Source organism: Pinus tabuliformis, chromosome 5_2 (genome assembly GCF_031772625.1).
Source record: "Pinus tabuliformis cultivar Carrire ecotype Pingquan chromosome 5_2, CPIR1, whole genome shotgun sequence".
Taxonomy (NCBI): Eukaryota; Viridiplantae; Streptophyta; class Pinopsida; order Pinales; family Pinaceae; genus Pinus; species Pinus tabuliformis.
The window spans coordinates 185,883,202-185,895,348 of record NC_142306.1 but is presented as its reverse complement, the minus strand read 5'-3'; the positions used below and the strand labels follow the sequence as shown (position 1 = coordinate 185,895,348).

General features: G+C 35.5%; 2 pseudogenes; both read left to right on the top strand.

Annotated features, from left to right (window-relative positions):
• Positions 1–1,087: 1,087 nt before the first annotated feature.
• LOC149158175 (UDP-glycosyltransferase 72B1 pseudogene) lies at positions 1,088–2,905 on the top strand (annotated as a pseudogene).
• A 1,544-nt stretch (positions 2,906–4,449) lies between these two features.
• LOC149158174 (UDP-glycosyltransferase 72B1 pseudogene) lies at positions 4,450–6,301 on the top strand (annotated as a pseudogene).
• The last annotated feature ends 5,846 nt before the right edge of the window (positions 6,302–12,147 follow it).

Below are 12,147 nucleotides of genomic sequence, written 5' to 3'. Positions count from 1 at the left end.
TGGAGTTAATGAAAGGAAAGGCCATGACGTTAATCTTCATTATTTTTAGATTAATTACTTAATTTGATTTTATCTATTATACAAATTAAGATTAATCACTTGACATTGTATTGGATGATGTTTAATAAGGTCAAGAAGTGGGATTGAAACTATTAAAATGAATCATATAACCTTAATCATCACTACCTGATAATTAAAGTCTCTCATATGTATTTTAAGATACTTAATTCATTTATGCACTTAATATTAGTCAACAATTTTTTTTTTTTTTAAATTAGTTTACCGTTTAACTTTAACTTTATTTTATTCTTATAAGTAGATAAACATATAAATTAAATTATTGATAAATGTTCATAAGCATCAATTTATAATAACCATTAAAACGCTTAAACATTAAAACACACACTTTGTGATACATCTCACTTTGCTAAAATTTAAAAATGATAAAAATATGTTTAATAATATGAAATAATATTCTTAGCCATGGAGATTTATCCCATTTGTTTTAGGCGTAGTCTAAATGGTCTTTTTCAGAGCATTTTGTTTTAGTTATTTTAATCAAAATTTTTAAAATCTTGAGTTTAAGTTGTTTAATCTATAGAATTTGAGTGCCTCTGGAGATTTTTCAAAGAGTTGAATCTATTTATGCATTCAAAAATGTATTTTACACAACAAAAAATCACAATTTTATTTGAAATTTTATAACCAAATTATGATAGAGAAAAGATAACATAACTATTTTGAAGATAAATTTTAACTTTTGATTTGTTTACATTATAAAAAATATTTTAGAATATTCCGTAGAAATTAAATCTCCATCATCTAACTAAATTAAAATTTAAAAACCTTATTAAAAATGAAATGAATATATAGTTACAGTCATAACAATTTGTTTCAGAATAAAAAAAAATCCACGAGATGTCACACCTATTTACTTACCCCGAAAAAACAAATAACTCTTAGCGAAAAAACCAAACTAGTTAGTTTTAAAACAGGCCTAACTTTTTTACAAATTGTATGCAACATACTGAGCTATTAACGAATATATTATAATCATTTAGGTTTACCGATCCCCTGGATTCCAGGAACCCACGTAACCTCAATTCAAGGAACCCACGTAACCTCTATCAGTGACGGATTCAAGAAGATTTCTCTGTTTGTTTTTTTATGGCATTCCTTCACGAATTGCTTTTCATGGGGTCCATGATACTTACATACATGGGAACGGTTGGCCTTCTCTTGAAGTGCAGAGGCCGCAGTAGGAAACCGAAACGGCATCTTTCTTACCAAAGTGCTCAGAACTGCCTGTAATCTGGATTGAGCTGCCATGGAAAGCCCAAAGCTTCATGTGGTCATCTTTCCCAGTGCGGGATTAGGCCATCTCACCCCCTTCGCCGAGTTCGCGAAGCGCCTTTCGGAATGCCATGGACTGTTTGTTACTTTTATGACATGCCAATGGATGTTCTCCTCTCATCTCATCGCTGCTTTCTCGGAGCGCATGGCGTCCGCGTCTCTGGACATCACCTTCGTCCAGCTGCCGGGTGATGTGGAGATCGAAGGCGCAGAACACATTAAAACAGAGACTCGAATATCTATGGCTATGGAGAAATCGACAGGTTTGGTAGAAATGGGACTCAGATCCCTCTTCGACTCTGGCTCCCCTGTCTCTGCTTTTATCACTGATTTTTTCTGCTCTGCCATGTTCGATGTGACAGCCAAGCTCTCCATACCCACCTACGTTTTCTTTACATCCCCTGCTTCTATGCTTCCTCTCATGTTCTCTATGCCGAAGATCGTCTTGGAGACTCCAATTTCGTTCAAGGACGCCGATTTTCCAGTAAAGGCACCGGGCCTTCCGCCGATCTCGAGCAGAGATCTGCCGACTCCGTTGCAGGACAGGTCGGATGAAGTCTTTTTCTGGTTTGTGCATCATTTCTTGCGCCTTCGGGAAATAAAGGGGGTTTTGATAAATACCTTCGAGGAGCTGGAGACTGAACCAATCAAAGCCCTCGTGGAGGGAAATATATCTATTAATCCCACTTTTGGGCATCGAATACCCCGCGTTTATCCAGTAGGGCCCGTCATTTCTTCGTCGCCGCTTGAATCTCGTGACAAACTTCTCCAAGACCGGCGGGTCGATTGCCTCGACTGGTTAGACCAGCAACCCCCTTCGTCGGTTTTGTTCGTCTCCTTCGGAAGCGGTGGTGCCCTGCCCAAGGCGCAGGTTACGGAAATCGCCCTGGGGCTAGAAGCGAGCCGGCATCGCTTCCTGTGGGTTTTGCGCAGTGCTTCTGCAAGAATCTTTCAATCCAGCAAGGAAACAGACCTTTCCCAACTCTTACCTGAGGGATTCCAGAGCCGAAACAGGGACCGGGGACTAGTTGTTCCTTCATGGGTGCCTCAGGTTCCTGTTCTTTCTCATCCCTCCACTGGCGGTTTCCTTTGTCACTGCGGTTGGAATTCTACCCTAGAGAGCATCTCACATGGAGTGCCGATGATCACATGGCCTCTTTTCGCCGAGCAGAGATTGAATAAGTTTCTACTGGTTAATGAGTTTAAGGTCGCGATTGAAACCGAGATGGAAAGCGATGGGTTCGTAGGGAGAGAGGAAGTGGAAAGAGTTGTTAGAGAATTGATGGAAGGAGAAGGAGGCAGAAGGGTAATAGCAAGAGTAAGAGATTTGAAGGAGAAGGCCATGACTGCGTTGGATGCAGGAGGAAGTTCATACACGGCCCTGGCTGCTGCAGTGTCTGAGTGGAGAACAAGTGCAGAAGGTTGTGCAGGTATAAACCCCAGTAGTTAACAAACTCCAATTCCAAAAATTGTATTCTGCCGTTTTTCGTCAGTCCAGATGTGAACTGTGGCTTTTCTGGGATTATATTTAATAATTTTGAATTTTGTGAAACTCTGAATTAAATGAAGGGCCAACTAAGCACATAATTAACGTTGAAACACAAAATGAGATGGTGCAAACACAAATATTCTTCATGGTACCTAATCGGATCGACCTCGTCGCCATGGCTTGGTTGAGTGTTAATAGTAGGTACTGTTTTGAGCTTGGTTGAGTGTTAATAGTAGGTACTGTTTTGAGCACATTGAATACAATGAGTAGGATTGAACGACATTATTATTGTGTTGTCCATCTTAATAACGGCTTTCTTAGATTAGGAATCTAAATATATTAAATGCCATAGTCTAACTAGGTTGAGGAATTGCTTGGAAGGTTATGGAAGTTTTGATTATATTCAGAGAAAATTTGATAAGGATTTTTGTAAATCCAAGTTATAATTGTTAAACTTCAAAATTTTAGGTGTTTTAGATGTTTTTTATGGTGCTGAATCCAATTCCACTATAAAAACACGATTCAAACATTTCCTCTATAAGATTTTTTGAAATTTTTTTACCTGGATTCCAGCCACTTTTGAAAATCCAGATAATTCCTCCTCCTCTTTAAACTACTCCATACTAAAATAGTTATAATTTGTGATATATTAAATATTATTTTAACGAGAGTGGGTCAATCACTAAATATGTTATTGTGCATCTCTATTAAAAGGAGTACAAATATGTTACAAACCGATAAAAGGGAAACTTAGTCACATAACAATATAGTACACCATAAGCCATGAAGTTTTTACCATAAAAATCTAAATGAGTAAATCAACATTCAAAAGATATTTTAGCCTTACTCAAGAAATTGCTATAAATAATGAGCTGTACACTCGCACGTAACTATTTTGTGTAATTTTACTTGTTATCAATATGTATACACTCCCACATAACTATTTTGTGTAAATTTACTTGTTATCAATATCTATTCATGACTTTGGCTTGGGGCAATCTTCTCATGGATATGCTCAACTCTCCACTCTCATTTGAGTTTTAATCAAGTAAATTGTCTCATTCGAACCCTATTCTTTTCTTTCGCTTTTTCAAGGGTCAATTCCTTACCTAAGTCATTGTTGTCCTTGCATCAAACAACATTGTTGGTTATAAATTTTAACTCATGGTTGTCCTTGCATCAAACAACATTGTTTGTTATAATTTTTTTTTCAAATGTGAATCATAAATTAATTAGTTTTACCTTTTTGAGACCTTTTAGCCCTTAAAAATTAAATTGATTGATAACTTTAAAGCATAACCAAAATTTAATTTTTATTATTGAAATGAAGATTTAATTGAGACCAAAAAGTAATAATTAGAATGAAAGAATAAGATCTCTGAATAGCAAAGTTACCCTAAATAGTTAAGTCCATAATACATATTAATATATTAATGAATTACAACTTAATATCTAGCCTGGATGCCTAGCCCTCTGTTTAAAGATTGGGATGGCCCAAACTCTAGCACGCACGCGGAATAGAAAGTTAAAAACAACTACATCAATGACTTCCGAATTCTCGATGGATTTTTACTACTACTATGGATGGATTTCTTTCCGCATATTGCTTTTCATGGGATTCCTTGACGAATTGTGTTTTTTGGATGGGATTCCTTTCCAGAGGGTCCACCAGAATTGATGGACAACAGAAAGGCTCTATTTTTTGGTAGTCTGAAACCGTGTTACCAGAGTGCTCCGAACGGCCTGTAATCTAGATTCAGCTGGATGGAAAGCCCAAAGCTTCATGTAGTTATCTTTCCCAGCGCGGGTATAGGCCATCTCATCCCCTTCGCCGAGCTTGCGAAGCGCCTCTCGGAATGCCATGAACTGTCCATTACCTTCATGACATGCGAATGGATGTTCTCCTCTCATCTCATCGCTGCTTTCTCGGAGCGCATGGCTTCAGAGTCTCTGGATATTACCTTCGTCCAGCTGCCGGCCGATGTGGAGATTGAAGGCGCAGAACTTGGGAAAGTCGAAACTCGACTATCTAAGCTCATGGAGAAATCGAAAGAATCGGTGGAAATTGGTCTCAGATCCCTCCTCGACTCTGGCTCGCCCGTCTCTGCTTTCATCACTGATTTTTTCTGCACCGCCCTGTTCGATGTGACAGCCAAACTCTCCATCCCCACGTATGTTTTCTTAACTTCGACTGCTTCTCTGCTTTCTCTCATGTTCTCAATTCGGAAGCTCGTGTCCCAGATTCCAATTTCGTTTAAAGACGCAGATTTTCCAGTAGAGGTACCAGGCCTTCCGCCGATCTCGAAAAGGGATCTGCCTACCCCTTTGCAGGACAGATCGGATGAAGCCTTTTTCTGGTTCGTGCACCATTTCTCGCGTCTTCGGGAAATAAAGGGGGTTTTGATAAACACCTTCGAGGAGCTGGAGACTGAACCGATCAAAGCCCTTGTGGAGGGAAATTTATCCATTAACCCCACTTTTGGGGATCTAATACCCCGCGTTTATCCAGTTGGGCCACTCATATCATCGTCGCCGCTTGAAACCCGCGACAAATTTCTGCAAGACGGGCGGGCGTATTGCCTCGACTGGTTAGACAAGCAACCGCCTTCATCGGTTCTGTTCGTTTCATTCGGAAGCGGAGGCGCCCTGTCGGAGGCCCAGGTTACCGAACTCGCCCTAGGGCTAGAAGCGAGCGGACATCGCTTCCTCTGGGTTCTGCGCAGTACTCGTTTAACGACCTTTGAATCCACCCAGGAAATACACCCTTTCCAACTCTTACCTGAGGGATTCGAGAGTCGAACCAGGGACCAAGGACTCGTTGTTCCTTCATGGGCGCCTCAGATTCCTGTTCTCTCTCATACTTCCACCGGTGGTTTCCTTTGTCACTGCGGATGGAATTCTACGCTAGAGAGCATCTCACATGGAGTGCCCATGATCGCTTGGCCTCTTTTCGCGGAGCAGAGCACGAATAGGTTTTTACTGGTTAATGAGTTTAAGGTTGCGATTGAAGCAAAGATGGAAAGCGATGGTTTCGTAAGGAGAGAGGAAGTGGAGAGAGCGGTTAGAGAATTGATGGAAGGAGAAGGAGGCAAGAGGCTAAGGGCGAGAGCACAAGTATTGAAGGAGAAGGCCAAGACTGCGCTGGAAGGGGGAGGAAGTTCCTGCACGGCCATGGCAGCTGCAGTGTCTGAGTGGAGAACAACTGCAGAAGTTTGTGCAGATATGATTCCCAGGGGTTAACATCGGGATTTTGTATAATAAATTGTCTAGACGTATATTAAACTGCATACGTTGTTACAAATTTAGATTTGAAAATAGTATACAATGATGTTAAATAAGCTTAATAGCGTATAAATCATAGTTATTGTTATTATGAGAGGTTTTGGAATATGAAATTTTATACGACTTTCTAAAACATAAAGAAATAGAATGACAAACTAAAATCCATTTAATTATTTACACCGTTTTATCTTTAATTATCTGTATCAATAGTTGACACCTCATCTGCAATTCAATTAATTTACAACGTTTTGTCTTTAATTAATCTGCATCAATAGTTGATACCTCAGACTCGTGTCATTGTGTTGTGTTGAACATTCAAGTCATCTCCTCGGACGCTTATTCAAAAAGCATAGGTTATTTGTTATTATTTTTTATTTTTGTGGGGCAGATTTTGTTGGGATTTTGTTTATGATTTCAGTGTTTAAAAAAAAGACGTCCTATTCAAAAAATAATTTAAACAACGCAAATTAAAATTTAATCATAAATTTTTTCACAAAATTCTAACTATAAGCTCAAAAAAATAAAAATAAAAAAACTAATTTAAACAAAAACAAATCAAAATTTATCCACAAATTTTTTTCAGAAAATTCCAACTAAAAAACAACAACACTAATAATTAGACAACCCTACCCTATCTAACAGACCCGAGCCTTTTGATCAATAGCGTTTGTCCACAAGTACACATGAACATAAAGAATGACCCATATTTTGTTGGTTCAAAACATATATTTATTTGAACCATATTTTACATGTTTCCTCTTTTAATTTATCAAAGCTTCATGCATTATTTTGGTCGTAACTCATCCGCTAGGAAGATCGTTTTAATAATATCCCTGGTCTTTATTGGTTTACAAATTTATTGATGTGAGAGTGTGATGTAAAGAGTCTTCCAATAAATTTAGTTTGTTTTTGTTTTTTTTTATTTAACCTATAAAAAGGTTTGAACGTGGAATCTAAAAAAACATAACATTTAATTATCATTAAATAGGCTAATATAATTTATTATATTATATTATATATACTTCTCAAAGGTTATGCATTGCGTTGGGCTGATTCATGTCTGAGGAAGTTCGTTTTAATACTACTATTTTTTATTTTTTTGTTTAATGGATATGGTGATGTGATATTAATATATATATATATATATATATATTTATTTATTTTTCATTGATAATATATAGATCATTGTTTGGTCGACATTAACCATCATCATCAGATATTAATTTTTATTTTTTTTAATATATAATTTTTCATATTTAATATTTATTTCAAATTTTTTAATTATATTTATATTTTTTTCATATATTATAAAATTATTTTAATTTATTTCATAGTCAGTTTCATTAATTATTTAAATATATTTGAGATTCATTTAAAATTTATATAAAAATATTTCATTTTTTATTAAAATTTCAAATATTGTTTTATATATATATATATATATAATAATTTAGAAAATGGGGATTCCATAAACTTATATAATATATTTAATTAATTTTGTGATTAATTTTAATATATATTATATGATATTGATTGTTATAAATTTAAATTTATTAATATACTAATTTAGATTCATCTTAATTCTAGATTTATTAAGCATTGAGAGGGATCAAATCTATCGAAGTGTAAAACTTAAGGAAATATTTGCGCTTCGAGAGATATGATTGCTCTAGACACTTATAGATTTGGGGTTAACATGGATCTAGGTTGGTTTCAGTCATGTGCAACCGTAGAAAATCTGTTGAACATCTAATTATTCTTATCATTTTAAATACGCTAAATATGTTTAAGATCAACCAAGTCATTTTATTTTTAAATTTGCTCAGTTACCTCAATTTGTTGAAATGAAGAGATTGTTATTAACTTGAATGATGAAATAAAAAATTTGAACACAAAGTAACAATGTAAGAGTGTTGAATGATAGAAAAAGTGAATAATAAGAATGCAGTCAATTACAGATAGTTTTCATTGTGATCAATCTCAAACTATTTTCTTCTACTGTTGTTATTGTCACACCTGTTAGTTTTTCCATCTTTTCATATGGATCATATCAAAAGGACAGTTGAAATCGTAGACCATTCAAATATTTAAATCCATCTATTGTAGTAAACGTCATACCTTATATATCTTTCTCTTCAATATTAATAGTAGCTTTCTCCAAAGTAAATCATTGTGACTTATGGAGTATTAAACCAAGTTTCAATGTTAGTTGTTTTCTATTACCTCATATGAATGCAAAATGACTAACAATGTTGAATGATGGAAAATGAGAATAATAAGAATGTAGTCAATCACAAATAGTTTATAGTTTCAAGAAGTATATATTTCAATGCAATCAATGCACACTATTAATTTAATTACTTTGAAGTTAATGTATATTATACATCTAATTATATCAAATCAAAAAGCAACATCTACACTAAAATCAATGCATCTAGTGCAAACATTCAAATAAAATTAGAAATCAACATCTACATATATATATATATATATATATATATATATATATATATATATATATATATATATATATATATATATATATATATATATATATATATATCTTTGTTTCTCTATCTCACCCCCCAAACACAAATGCTCTCTCTCCCCCCCCTCATTTTCACCTTCTTTGTCTCTCTATCTCATCCCCCAAACATACACACACTCTCTTCATGATTATCTATCTCTTTCTCGCTCCTATTCCTCTCCCTCTCTCTCTCTCTTCTACTTCTCTCCCTCTCTCTCTTCCCTCCCACTCTCCTCTCTCCCTCACTCTCTCTCCATCTGTCCCTTGCCACTATCTCTCCATCTGTCCCTTGCCACCCTCTCTCTCTCTCTCTCTCTCTCCACTTTTCTCTCTTTACTCCTTTCTTCTTCCCTTTATTTCTCTCCCCATTTAACTGCATCTCTCCTCTCTCTCAAGTCCTTTCCCTCTTCCTTCCTCTTTTGCCTTCTCTCTACCATCTCCTTTTGTCTCTCTCCCTTATCACTCTTTCTCTCATGAGCCTCCAACTATGTCACTATCGTCCCCTCCAACTCCATCTCTCTCTCCCTCCCTTGTCCGTCTAATTATTATGATCATTTCAAATATGCTAAATGTTTAAGATTAATCTGTTCATTTTGATTTTAAATTGTCTCATTTATATTAGTTTATAGAGATGATAGAGACTGTTAATAACTTGAATGATGAGAAATAATGAAATACAAATTCTAAATGAAAAGTGACAATGTAGCATTGTTGAATGATAGAAAAAGTGAATAATAAGAATGTAGTCAATTACAAATAGGCTTCATTACAACCAATATCAAATTATTTTCTTCTATTGTTCTTATTGTCACACTTGTTAGTTTTCCCATATTTACATATGGATGACATGAAAAGGGTGGTTTAAAGTGTAGAGCATTCAAATCTTTAACTTGAGCTATTGCAGTAAATGTTGCACCTTATATCTCTTTCTCTTCGATATTAGCAGTAGCTTTCTCCAAAGTCAATCATTGTGACTTATGGAGTGTTAAAACCTAAGCACATTTTATTGGTAGTTGTTTTCTATTACCTCGTTTGAATGCAAAGTGACTAACAATATTGAATGATGGAGAATTGGAATAATAAGAATGTAATCAATTACAAATAGTTTACTTTTTCAAGAAGCAAACATTTCAATGAAATCAATGCACACTATTAATTTAATTACTTGTAAATTAATGTATATCATACATTTAGTTTCATCAAATAAGAAATCAACATATACATCGAAATCAATGCCTTTAGTGCAAGCATTCAAATAAAACTAGAAATCAACATCTACTCTGAAATCAATGCATCAGTTCAAGGAATCATATAGGATTTGAAATCAACATCTACACAAAAACCAATGCATCTAGTGCAACCAATCAAATAAGATTAGAAATAAACAACTACACTAAAATCAATGCAACCAGTGCAATTAATCAAATAGGATTAGAAATCACCATCTAAATTGAAATCATTGCATCTTTTTTAGCGAATAACATCGTATCTCCCCCATCTCCCTCCCTCTCTCTCTCTCTCTCTTCCCCCCTCCTCGCCATCTATATCTGTATCTCCCTCCATCTCTCCTTCATTGTCTCTCTATCTAACCCCAAAAAAGCACACACACTCTCTCTCTATGCCTCTCCCTCTCTCTCTGTGTCTCTCTCTTCTTCCCTCTTTCTCCCCCTTCCATCTATATTTGTATATGACTCCATCTCTCTTTCGTTGTGTCTCTATCTCACCCCACAAATACACACACACACACACTCTCTCTCTCTCCATATCTATCGATATCTCCTTCCCTCCCTCTCTTTGTTTCTCTCTTCTTCCCTCTCTATCCCCTCCATCTATATCTTTATCTCCATATGTCTCTCATTATTTGTCTCTCTATCTTATCCCCCAAACATACATTCTCTCTCTCCATGATTATCTATCTATCTCTCCCTCCCTTTTCCTCTCCCTCTCTCTACTCCCCTTCTCTCTCTCTCTCTTCTAATTCTCTCCCTCTCTCTTCCACCTACCTCCTCCTCTCACTCTTCCCTCCCACTCTCCTCTCTCCCTCTCTCTCCGTATATCCCTTATCACTCTCTCTCTCTCAGCCTTTCTCTCTTTATGTCTTTTTTCTTCACTCCCTTTCTCTCCCCATCCAGCTCAAGCTCTCCTTTCTCGCACCCCCTTTCTCTCTTCCTTCCTCTCTCTCCCATCTCCCTTTGTCTCTCCCCCTCACCACTCTCTCTCTCACTACCCTCCAACTTTGTCATTATCTCCCCTTCCAACTCCATCTCTCTCTCTCCCTTGAACATCTAAGTATTCTGATCATTTTAAATATGCTAAATATGTCTAAGATTAATCTATTCATTTTACTTTTAAATTTGTTAAGTTAGCTCATTTTGTTGATATGGTAGAGACCATTACAAACTTGAATGATGAAAAATGATGAAATAAAAAAATTGAATGCAGAGTGACAATGTAACAATGTTGAATGATAGAAAAAATGAATAATAATAATGTAGTCAATTACAAATAGTTTTCATTGTGATCAATCTGAAACTATTTTCTTCTACTGTCTTCATTGTAATCAATCTCAAACTATTTTCTTCTACTGTTCGTATTGTGACACTTGCTAGTTTTCCCATCTTTTCATATGGATGATATTGGAAAAGGGTATTTTAAATCGTAAACTATTCAAATCTTTAACTCAAGCTATTTTAGTAAACTTCATACCATATATCTCTTTCTCTCCAATATTAATATTATCTTTCTCCAAAGTCAATCATTGTGACTTATTGAGTGTTAAACCTGAAGTATGTTTCAATAGTAGTTGTTTTCTATTACCTCATTTGAATGCAAAGTGATTAACAATGTTGAATTATGGAAAATGGGAATAATAAGAATGTAGTCAATTACAAATAGTTTACAGTTTCAAGAAGCAAGCATTTCAATGCAATCAATGCACTTTAATTACTTTGAAATTAATGTATATCATACATCTAGTTACGTCATAACATAAATCAACATCTACACAAAAATCAATGCATCTAATGCAAGCATTCAAATAGAATTAGAAATCAACATCTACACTAAAATAAATGCATCTAGTACAACAAATCAAATAGGATTTGAAATCAACATCTACACTAAAATAAATGCATATAGTGCAAGTAATCAAGTAGGATTACAAATCAGCATCTACATTAAAATCAATGCATCTAGTGCAACCTATCCAATAAGATTAGAAACCAAAAACTACACTGAAATCAGTGCATCCAATGAAATCAATCAAATAGGATCAGCAATCAACATCTATGCTAAATTCAATGCATCTATTTTAGTGAATAAATTCGTATCTCCCCCTCCCTCTCTTCCCAATCTTTATATCCCTCTCCCCTCCCTCACTCCCTCATCTCTCTCCCCCTCCCTCTCTTCCCAATCTTTATATCCCTCTCCCCTCCCTCACTCCCTCATCTCTCTCCCTCTCCCTCTCCCTCTCTTTCTCTCTTAGTCTCTCTCTTCT